Consider the following 11,449-nt stretch of genomic DNA (forward strand, 5'->3'; position numbering starts at 1 on the left):
TGAAGTAGAGAACCAATTGGAAAGAAAAATCAAACGGTTGAGGTCTGACCGTGGGGGAGAATACTTTTCACATGAGTTTGATTCATTCTGCGAGGAACATGGAATTATTCATGAGAGGACGCCTCCATACTCCCCCCAATCCAATGGGATTGCCGAACGAAAGAATCGCACTCTAACTGATTTGGTTAACGCCATGTTAGACACTGCGGGACTTTCCAACGAATGGTGGGGTGAGGCTATATTGACGGCATGTCATGTCCTGAATAGAGTTCCTACAAAGAATAAAGAAGTAACACCATTCGAGGAATGAGAAAAGAAAAGGTTGACTCTCTCATACCTACGCACTTGGGGATGCTTGGCCAAGGTGAATGTGCCAATCGTCAAAAAGCGCAAACTTGGACCAAAAACTGTAGATTGTGTGTTCCTCGGTTACGCTTTACACAGCGTCGGCTATAGATTCCTAGTTGTAACCTCTAGAGTACTTGACATGCGTGTTGGTGCAGTGATTGAGTCTAGAGATGCTACATTCTTTGAGAATGAATTTCCTATGAGAGGAAATGAACCTAGCACATCTAGTCAAAAACCTGTTGATTCCCCCGTGGCGCCAACAGAACATCTTGAACAAACATGTGTTGAGAATCCAGAGGAGGATAATAGTGGAGCTACTCGAAAGAGTAAGAGACAGAGGACTGTAAAGTCTTTTGGTGATGATTTCACTATATACCTCATGGATGACACTCTAAGCACCATTGCTGAGGCATTTTCCTCTCCCGACGCTGACTACTGGAAGGAAGCAGTGCGAAGTGAGATGGATTCAATTATGACCAATGGAACTTGGGAGATTGTTGATCGTCCTTACGGGTGCAAGCCTGTAGGATGTAAATGGGTGTTCAAGAAAAAGCTTAGGCCTGATGGTACGATTGAAAAGTACAAGGCAAGGCTTGTAGCTAAGGGTTATACCCAGAAAGAAGGCGAGGACTTCTTTGATACTTATTCACCAGTGGCCCGATTGACCACAATCCGAGTATTGCTTGCCCTGGCTGCGTCTCATGGTCTTTTCGTTCATTAGATGGATGTTAAGATGGCTTTCCTAAATGGGGAGCTAGATGAGGAGATCTACATGGATCAGCCTGATGGCTTCGTAGTAGAAGGTCAAGAAGGAAAGGTGTGTAAATTATTGAAGTCTTTGTATGGCCTAAAACAAGCACCTAAGCAATGGCATGAAAAGTTTGATAAAACTATGACATCTGCTGGCTTTGTTGTGAATGAAGCCGACAAATGTGTGTATTACCGCTATGGTGGGGGAGAAGGAGTAATCCTGTGCTTGTATGTGGATGACATACTAATCTTTGGGACAAGCCTCAATGTGATTGAGGAAGTCAAGGACTTTCTGTCAAACAGCTTTGACATGAAGGATTTGGGAGTGGCTGATGTGATACTAAACATCAAACTTCTAAGGGGAGAAAATGGTGGGGTAACACTTGTACAAACTCACTATGTGGAAAAGGTACTGAGTCACTTTGGTTATAGTGACTGCAAGCCCGTGTCCACTCCCTATGATCCAAGCGTGATCCTGAGAAAGAACCGAAGAATAATGAGGGATCAGTTGAGATACTCCCAAATCATCGGCTCGCTAATGTACTTGGCTAGTGCAACGAGGCCTGACATCTCATTTGCTGTGAGCAAATTAAGCCGGTTTGTTTCAAATCCGGGAGATGATCACTGGCGTGCTCTTGAAAGAATATTGCGCTATCTAAAGGGAACGTCGAGCTTTGGCATTCACTATACGGGGTACCCGAAGGTACTCGAGGGCTATTGTGATGCAAATTGGATATCTGATGCTGATGAGTTAAAAGCCACAAGTGGATATACATTCACACTTGGAGGTGGCGCTGTTTCCTGGAAGTCTTGCAAGCAGACCATCTTAACAAGGTCAACAATGGAAGCAGAACTTGCAGCACTTGATACCGCTACTGTTGAGGCTGAATGGCTCCGTGAGCTCCTTATGGATTTGCCGGTGGTTGAAAAACCTGTGCCCACAATTTCTATGAATTGTGATAACCAAACAGTAATTATCAAGATAAACAGTTCAAAGGACAACATGAAGATCACTAGGCATGTAAAGCGGTGGTTAAAATCTGTCAGAAAATTGAGAAACTCCAGAGTAGTAGCATTGGACTATGTCCATACGTCTAAAAATCTGGCAGATCAATTTACTAAGGGACTATCGCGTAATGTGATAGATAGTGCATCGAGTGAGATGGGACTGAGACCCATATGAAGTTCTATCGTGGTGGCAACCTGTCCTATGTGATCGGAGATCCCGTGAATTAGGATGGTGAAACAAGCTATGGGTAGACTGAGGGAAGAGACCCTTTTTAATAAAGGTCAATCTCTTGAGTAATGCACTTCTCTTCCTATCTGTATGGCAGGTTGGTAAATACCTCAATGTGATCCGAGTGGCTTAATGAGAAGCAAAGATGTTGGCCTACAGGGCATCTTAAAGGAACACACCTATGTGAGTTCGATTGCTAGTCGTAATCTATGAGATTTGGGTGATCTTTAGATACTCATGAATAGGCCAGGAGTATGACTTATATGCTCCAACCAGAGGGGATGCTACAGGCAGCCTAGTATCAGTAAAGGAATCGAGTGAGCCTCACTTTGCACAAAACTGTCAATTCAAGACATAATCCATTGGTCAGTTGTAAATGAGTGTAAACTCCTTTTCTAGATGGATGTTCAACTTAACAGTCTCTATCGAAACACTGGTATATCAAACAAGCTCAGATCTGAAGACATTAACTGTGGACTTCTAAAGTTTGGTGGGGATTGTTAGATTAATTTGGGCCAGGCCCATTATTTATTCTAATTAATCAAATAAACTTCAAAGGCCCACAATTATTGTTAAGTGGAAAAGTGATTAGTACCATATGGGAAATTCACTAAAAAGGTTATCAACTTAAATAGTGAGTCTTAGGACTCTCACATAGACAAGTTGAGAGGGAGAACCGGGAGGCCACACGCGCGTGCCGCCCGCCCGCCCGCGCGCGCGCGCGACGCGACGCGCCGGGCCGGGCCGTGGGCGTGGCCTGGTTTGGTTTGGTTTGGCCTGGTTTTGTCGCTTGGCCCAACCAAAACCCTAGCCGCCGCAGCCAACTCCCAACGCCCAACCACCCTGTCCAGATTCATTCCCCCGATAGGGCCTAACGGACAGATGGGTAACTGCGCGGCTATAATGAGGGGAGGGCGCCCCTGTTCCGGCTGCGCGAAACCCGACTCTTCCTCTTCCTCCTCTCCGCAACATCTGAGCGCTGAGCTGTTCGTCTGCATCTCCGACCGGAGTTCCCTGCGCGCACAGGGAGCTTCGGTAGCAGGCCTCCGGAACTTCCCCCGTCAAGCGTACCTGCACGGGTAGGCGGGGAATCAAGTTTTTGGGGAGCGCCGGCTTCCCGGTGCGACAGCTGCCCCGTCTGCAGTTTCCTGTTCGGGGGCTTCTGCTTCCTGACTGGAGAGTCTCGTTCTACTGCTCCGACACCGCACCTGCAGGAGCTTCCCGTGCTACTGATTCGACACCGCACCTGCAGGAGCTTCCCGTGCCACTGCTCCGACACCGCACCTGCAGGAGTCTCCCGGCGCGACCTCCTCTGCAACATGGTGGACACGAGGAGGACTGGTGGCCGCACCAACACCAACGACGGAGAAGATGGTGGCTCACTGTCCGCGGGTACCGGCAGTCCCACCCTAGGGTATAAATCTAATCCCACTGTGCGCTATTGTTCATATGCTATTCTGTTAGCGTTTTTAGCGTACTTGATTGCTGCACTGTTAAATACTATCTGCAGTAGTGGTGCTGTTATAGTATGGTTAGTGGTACTGTTACTATTGTTTAAGTCGTATTTATGAATTAATATAAGTCGTAAATTGACCAAATGTTCAACATCCATGACTTGCATTAACCATTCTGAGTTAAATCTTAAACCTGGTGGAAGCAGGTTCTCTTTTTCTTTCGAAATAGCCATAATGATAGATATTGATTTCATCGTCAGAAAAAAAAGGCTGAAAAGATATAGCCAAGGAGTGCATGGTTATATCGATCAGATCCTCGAAGCATGGAGATCTGATACAGTTAGTTTACGCATACAAGATGATCTATATCTACAAGATATATATCTCTTACCTGGTAGCAGGAACTGCTGGTATGTTAGAGATTCAACCCCATTGATCGAAAATAGGGACTTCATTTCAGAGGAAAAACAATACTGACTAAAGGCAAAACGAAATGCCGCAGCCTGAAGGCAAGAGAATTTGTACTGAATATTGACAATGTTTATTAAAAGTCCAAACGAGTCACTTGTCTGACCATTATTAGAGATCTAAAGGCTGAGGTGAGGTAAGCCAAGGTGAAACAAATAATGACATCAGCATAAACAACATACACTCAGCATCCAATCATTGAGAGACCTGATTCAAACTTCCAGTAAATATCAGCATCAGCTACAGAAGGAAGGAAGCAACTAACCTGTAGTTGATTTTCATCTTCGTCAGAGCAAGAACGAACATACCCACAATCGCAACAGGAGCAGTAACTTTTGGTAGCAATTGGATTGGAAGCTATATAAAAGCCAAGCATCTTTTGTGTATTGTATGCAGGTTGGAAGCAATATTACAAGAGACGAGAAAGCAATCAGAATTCAGATGCCACGTACACACAACTGCAACTGGGGAAATGACAAGCATTCAGATAACAGGTGCTAAGGTATGTCTTACTGGAGAAATTATCATATGACCAAACCTGCGTGACTATAATAACACCACTACATGCACCTGAACCTTGCAAGCAGATGTCCTTTAAGCAGGCACCTTACAAAAAACTGAACAAGAGCTAAAGTCCACTGCCTGACTATCTCCTCCCGCCCCCAAAAGGCCCAGCACATTTGCTGTTGCTTCACTAGTAACAGCTCTTCGTAGCAATCACATTGTTGTCAGACTCATGGAGTACTCCCTAATCTCTCTATTCTCCCTACAACAACTGCAGTTTGACATGGTTTACTCTCTACTCTCTCTACAACTACTGCATAGTGGTCGTGACGTTGCTTGGCCATGGGTCTCCACCAATTGCCTTCCCCCTCATAACAGTGACCAATGCACCTTTGCGTTCCATCTCCTGGATAAATTGCTTGACTTCCGGTTCAAGATTTGGAGCTTGTCTAACAACAATACCAAAGACACTACTGCTTTGAGGGGGAACTTCCATGCTTGGACGGATCAGTCCATGATTTGCAGGAAATGAAGCATTATCAGTAGTAAACGAAGTAACTTCAGTGGGAACTGTAGCAGCATTAGCAACTGCAGTAGATGTTGCAGTGGTGCAGCCAGCTCGATGCGATGAGTCTCTGAGTCTTCTTTCTTCAGGAGATTCATGTTCAAGCCACATATTGGTGGGCCCTTGAACACAGCAAGCTTCAACTTCTTGAATGCTCTTAGCAGGAAACTGCTGGTTCTCCAAAAACATGGCACTTTTCATCAAAATCATTTCTTGATCTGGTTCCTCAGATTATACCTCATCTAGCTGGTTTGAAACATGTTTTTCCTTCTCATGCTCCTGTTCTACAATTACATCACCTTTATCCTCTTTTGCTTTGAACGTCGCCCATAGGTAGTTTTTTCTTTGGAATGCTGCAATTATATTAAACAGTACAATGTAATAGCAGCATACAATAATCTAATAATTAGTTCCGCTTCAAATTGATTGATGAGATAGGAAATTACTAGATATGTTGTGTATTACAAGAAGAGGCCAGATTTTTACAAAAGAAAGCACATACTTTGATATCTTTCAGGCAGTAGAACAGACGGGAATATCAACATCTCAGCATCACCAATAACAGCTCGCAAGATCAAATCTTTATCCATGACTTCATTAATCAGTTGATCTAGTTCTTCATCATGCCTAGGGAGGAATATAAGATGATTAGACATTTATACACAAGGAAATGAAAGTACAAGTAATGGAAAGAAATACAAAGGCTAAGCAAGGCACCTCATTTCAGGAGGGAAGAAATATAGGCCAATATTGTCACCAGTGGGTTTTGATGCTTTAAATATCTTAGGCCATGCTGCCATTCTAGGAACCTTTGTCACTTGAACCACCTTCGGCAATGATGACAATTTCCACACTTTCTCGCAAGATTTGGATGACAAATGTCCAGCCAATGATATGTATTCCTTTCCATCTATCTTAAAGAGTCCACTATTTATAGAAAAGAAGAAAAGAAACATTAGCATATGAAGACTATAGCATTTCAGAACGTAAAAATGAAAACTCCACATCTACTGTACCTCCATCTCGGTATGTCAACAGGCTTCGAGCAACAATAGCATTGCCGCTCAACATCTTCAATATGCACCGGATGCTGGTCGCCGACATTACCTTCTTCATCTTCGTTGGCTTCTATGTATCTCCGCCTCTTCATTGGTCTACAAGTAAGATCTTTTTGCACATGTGTACTAGCCTTTTCTTCTAACAATGGCCGTTTCCTCCTCCTAGATATGACGTCATTGGTTTTCCCATTGCCTCCAACTGATTGGACACTATTAGGCAACTTCAAGTTTGGTTCTCTATAAGTTTGGAAGAAAATGTTGCACCACTGTTAACTTCAATGAATGGATCATCCCTTTGGTGTCCGCAATGATTCTTTCCAAACAAATGGGATGAATTATCTCTCAAATTACTCCCAAGACCTTGCATGTGTTTCTTCTCAACTAACAATGAACTAAAATTTGGAGCATCATTTGTCTTTGTTGTGTTCGTCTGCTTATGTCGATTGCCACGCGCCACACGGCCTTCACATGTATGACCTTTCATTCCCTCTTCTTTGGGGACAACTTCATCTTGGCTTCCCTTCACTTTGTTTGGCTCATCTTTGTTAGGATCCATCCGATTTACCACTGGGATGTTTGATTTTCTTGAGACTTCTCCACTTTTCAAGGGCTCTAAAGTTTTAGTGTCTTCCTTCCCAACATTGATGTCTTCTCCTTTATATGAATTCGACTGGCCCCTTCGCCTTGAACCCAAGGCACCATTGTTTAGATTTGAGGTAGCAACATTCTTTGCCTTGTGAATCAAATTTGGCATCGCCTTCAAGTGAGTTCGACATGAGATTGCTCTAGATGTCTTTATATGGTGAGATTGCTCTAGATGTCTCGCTATGGCATTTGAGTCATCCTTTGACTTCCAAGAGGCAGAAGCCTTTGGTATTTTCAAAGGAAGTGCATTCCTAGAGGGCTTAGAGCACTTGACATCCGATGAAGGATTCAAGCTATTCTCTAACCTCAATGTAGTAGGTTGGCTTGCATGCTTTGAGGCTAGCACATATCCTGATTTGCTATTCTTTGCTACTAAAGCACTTGATGGCCCAATGTTGGTATCGTTGGGAGAAATTGTGTTGGCTCCTTCTGTCACAACATTCACTCACCGATCATACACGTGATTGCTCTTGGATAAATTCATGCATTTCATATCTGCCCGATGTTTTTGGCATTCTTTATGCATTTTCATCATAGGCTTCGATCTAAACCTATCTTCAGGTTTCCTCAAAGACAATCCATTTGCCACCTTCAATCTAGTTGACATGCGTCGCCTCGGGCCAAAATAGGATGAATTAGGTTTCCTTTGACTATTCATAGTTTTCTAATGACTTAAATCAGCTCCAACTACAAGCAATGAAACAAAATTCAATATTCAAAACAACTGCATCCAAGCAACAACTACAAAAAGAACAAATCATGGTCACACAGGAAGTGACGAGTTATTCCCTCGATTACATGAAAGGTAATCATATAAATGGAAAACATTGTGCAATCCCAAAGCAACAAAAACATAGGGATTGTACAAGATTGGCTTATGGATGCTACAAACAAAACATACATGACGATGAGTGAAGAGCATGTCAGTGCAAGACCAAAAGTAATTTGTTCTTGGGATCAAGTCTCATGTTAATGTCCACAAAACAAGTTATTCATAACATTCAACTCCATCAAAGTTCATGCAACTCCAAAACTCAAAACCCCATATAGGTCCCTAACATGTGTAGAAGTTATAAATCACCTAATGCAATCATATTTATGGGACAATTTTATAGAAGGAAATTTTTTGTTCTACTAACCACAACAATTCACTTCGTTTGCCTAAGCCCCTTCAGCGAAATTCCACCCAACAACCTAAGGTTATGTTTGCATGATTTGTGATCTTTTACACCAACAAGCTGCATGTGGTTGTAAATTCTAGTCTAGAAAAAATACAATTGTAATTAGCTCTTGCAAAAATGTTGTTTGGATAAATGCTAAATGAACCTCTATCAATTCTCAACTACCGAGGAGCAACAAAAAAACAGAGAGACTAGCATTCTCATGCCCATGAGATCCTCGAACTAGAGGCAGCCAAAAATTGTGTGAACTCCAGTTGCTCCTATCATGAGGAGACCCAACTTCTCATCACATATTAAATTACACATATCACCCTTGATAAACCCTACCCGTTCATGCCGCTCATGCTTTACGATGCCTCTACGACACATATCAGTAAATCAAACTCCATTACATCTTCTTGAATGCCAAAGATGAGGCCAAGGATAAGGGTGACACTGTTCTTTGGGAACTCATTTTGCTTCCGCCATTTCATCACTTAGTGTAGCCCTTCAGCATGCATAAAACAATGATGCTCAAGTCATACGATAAGTGACGCCACGACAACCAAGGTTGCAAGGGCTTCCATCAAATAAGGGCCTATTTGGATCCCCTTCTCTAAGAGCTCTAAAAACTTTAGGGCACTTTAGCTCACTTTTGAGCTCTAAAGCTCTAATGTGAGGTGGGCTAAAGTTTGGAGCTAAATTTACACTACCTGTTTGGAGGCTTTAGCTCTAAAGTTTAGACGTTGATTTTGGCCCTCCAACTCAAACACTAGTGACTATTGTTGATTGACCATTGTACTATCGATGCCGAACAAATTTGGCCCTCTACCTGGTTTCAAAAGTGGTTTACACCAATGTGGACTACAAGTGGCATTAGGGCCCACCTTTCTTATTCTTTCTCTTCAAAATCTCTGTTGGCCAAGCAATTCTCCTTCTCTGCCACTCCCAGCACCAAGATCTATCGTGTACGCCGAACCTAATGAGCACTAGAGGTAGCCATGGCGAAGCAATTGGTGTTATCTCAATAGTTAAGATAATATCAAATTCTTCCGACCATTGATAACAATCATGAAAGAGTTCAATATAATTTTGAAAAAACAAGTTATAATGCCAAATGTCAACCCCTTGACATTGCTAGATTGATGGAGCCTTTTGTTTCTCAAGCAAACCCCACCCCAAAATTCCCTACCTACACCCTTCTCCTAGGAGTCAAGTAGGAGTACCGTACTTTTCTGTTGTTTTTTCCAACCACCATCAACTCGACTCCTATTGTTCTACGCCCAAGCAAGAACACCGCCCATCGACCTCCACCCTAAGCCCGACCACCTTGGATCCAGACTCCTGTCACCCTCGTTGACCGATTTTGACACTTTTCCACATCACAGATGACGTCTCCCAAAGTTCAAGAAGGCGCTAGGCGGTTTCTAGGCGACGACCCATGGCCTAGAGCCTAGGCGAGCCTAGGCTAGCCTAGGCGTTTCAAGGCATTTTTCTAGGCAATGGCTAATACAAGCATAAATACTTAAAAGAAAAGAAAAAGAAGGTCCATTTAAGGGCCCAACTCTCCCATGGTCATCTTATCCCGTCCCCTCCCCTCCCAGCCTCTCTGTTCCTGTCTCTCTCTCCCTCCCGAACTCTGCCCGCGCGGCCATGCCCGTCGCTCGCCCGCGCTGCCACCAGCGCTCAACGTCACCTCCTTCCCCACTGGTCGTTGCCGCCCCCATTGACGTTACCTCCTCCCCCAATGCCGCCTGACGTCCATGCCGCCCCCACATGTCCCTACCTTGCAGATCTGCCCGCTGCCACCGCCTCTTCCCACCGGTTGTCGCTGCCTCACGTAGCTCCTTCCCATCGTTGCCCGACCTCCTCGCTGCCCCCACACCCACCTTTAGCCTCCTGGCGCGCTCGCCGCCTCCCGTCGACCCTCCCGCAGCCCTAGATCTAGGGCACACCGCCTAACCTCCGCCTACCCCCTTAGGTAAGGCGGTGCCCCTCCGCCTAGCGTTGAAGCGTGCCTAGACGAGCCTAGGCGAGCGCCTTTTTGAACATTGACGTCTCCCCACGATGGGCCTTTGTCGTGATTCACCCGCTTGACCATCATAGTCAGCACTGTTCACTGCCACTTTGCGCCCATCTACAGTTGTATTTGCCATCACCGAGCCCTTTTCATCTGATTCCCCTAATTGGCTAGCTTTTCTCTCACTCGAGTCGAGCTTGCCCGCGTGAGGAAAGATAGGGGGCACTCGACCTCGCCGATGGCTTTCTACTAGGGTCTCTTCCCACCTGAGGTTCCTCCCCTCCATGTTGCCCTCCCCTATCGGCTCCTTTTCCAGTAGCGCCTCCCGTGCCGAGCTCACATCCCCTCCACCAATCAAGCACCATACCACTAGACTCGCCTCCTTGACGGTTGTCCTCCCCTAGGTCGCATCTCCCATCGAGCAATCTCCCCCTCAATTGTTTGGGCATCTGGCACGAGCGGATAAAGAGGGAGAAAAAGCACGCTAACAGACCTCAAGCCCTCCCTTTCCTCACTACTCCTGCCATCAAGGCTAGACTACTACACCTCTTAGCCCTCCTCTCCATGTTGCAACATTTCCTCCCGCTTCACATGCTTCGCCACTATGTTGTATAGGACGGCGATTAGACCTGCTATGTTGTATGGTGTAGAATGTTGGCCTACGAAAAGACGATATGTTCAACAGTTAAGTGTCGCGGAAATGCGTATGTTGCGTTGGATTTGCGGTCATACAAGAAGGGATCGAGTTTGGAACGATGATATACGTGATAGATTAGGGGTAGCACCAATTGAAGAAAAGCTTGTCCAACACCGGTTGAGATAGTTTGAACATGTGCAACGGAGACCTCCAGAGGCACCGGTGCGTAGTGGAATCCTAAGCCAGGATAGTAACATGAAGAGAGGCAGAGGAAGACCGAAGTTGACTTGGGTAGAGGCAATAAAAGAAGACTTGAAAGGATGGAATATACCCAAAGACTTAGCCTTAGATAGGAGTGCTTGGAAGATAGCTATTCACGTGCCTAAACCTTGATTGCTTCTGCTGGGTTTCAACTCTAGCCTACCCTAACTTGTTTGGGACTTAAAGGCTTTGTTATTGTTGTTGTTGTTCACACGCTTTGCCACTGCAACTTCCTCGGCCTCCTATGCTACAGGTGGGCATAGAACCCAAAACCCAAACTTGAATTGGCCATAGTCGAAAAAACATATTTTATTTTAAGTAGTTCAAGTATTAAGGCTCGCT

At 44.7% G+C, this 11,449-nt stretch overlaps 1 pseudogene; it reads right to left on the minus strand.

Moving 5' to 3' along the window:
• Nucleotides 1–4,944: 4,944 nt before the first annotated feature.
• LOC136508092 (ASI1-immunoprecipitated protein 2-like) lies at nt 4,945–8,830 on the minus strand (annotated as a pseudogene).
• Between the last annotated feature and the right edge of the window lie 2,619 nt (nt 8,831–11,449).

The sequence above is a fragment of the Miscanthus floridulus genome, chromosome 15, assembly GCF_019320115.1.
Source record: "Miscanthus floridulus cultivar M001 chromosome 15, ASM1932011v1, whole genome shotgun sequence".
NCBI lineage: Eukaryota > Viridiplantae > Streptophyta > Magnoliopsida > Poales > Poaceae > Miscanthus > Miscanthus floridulus.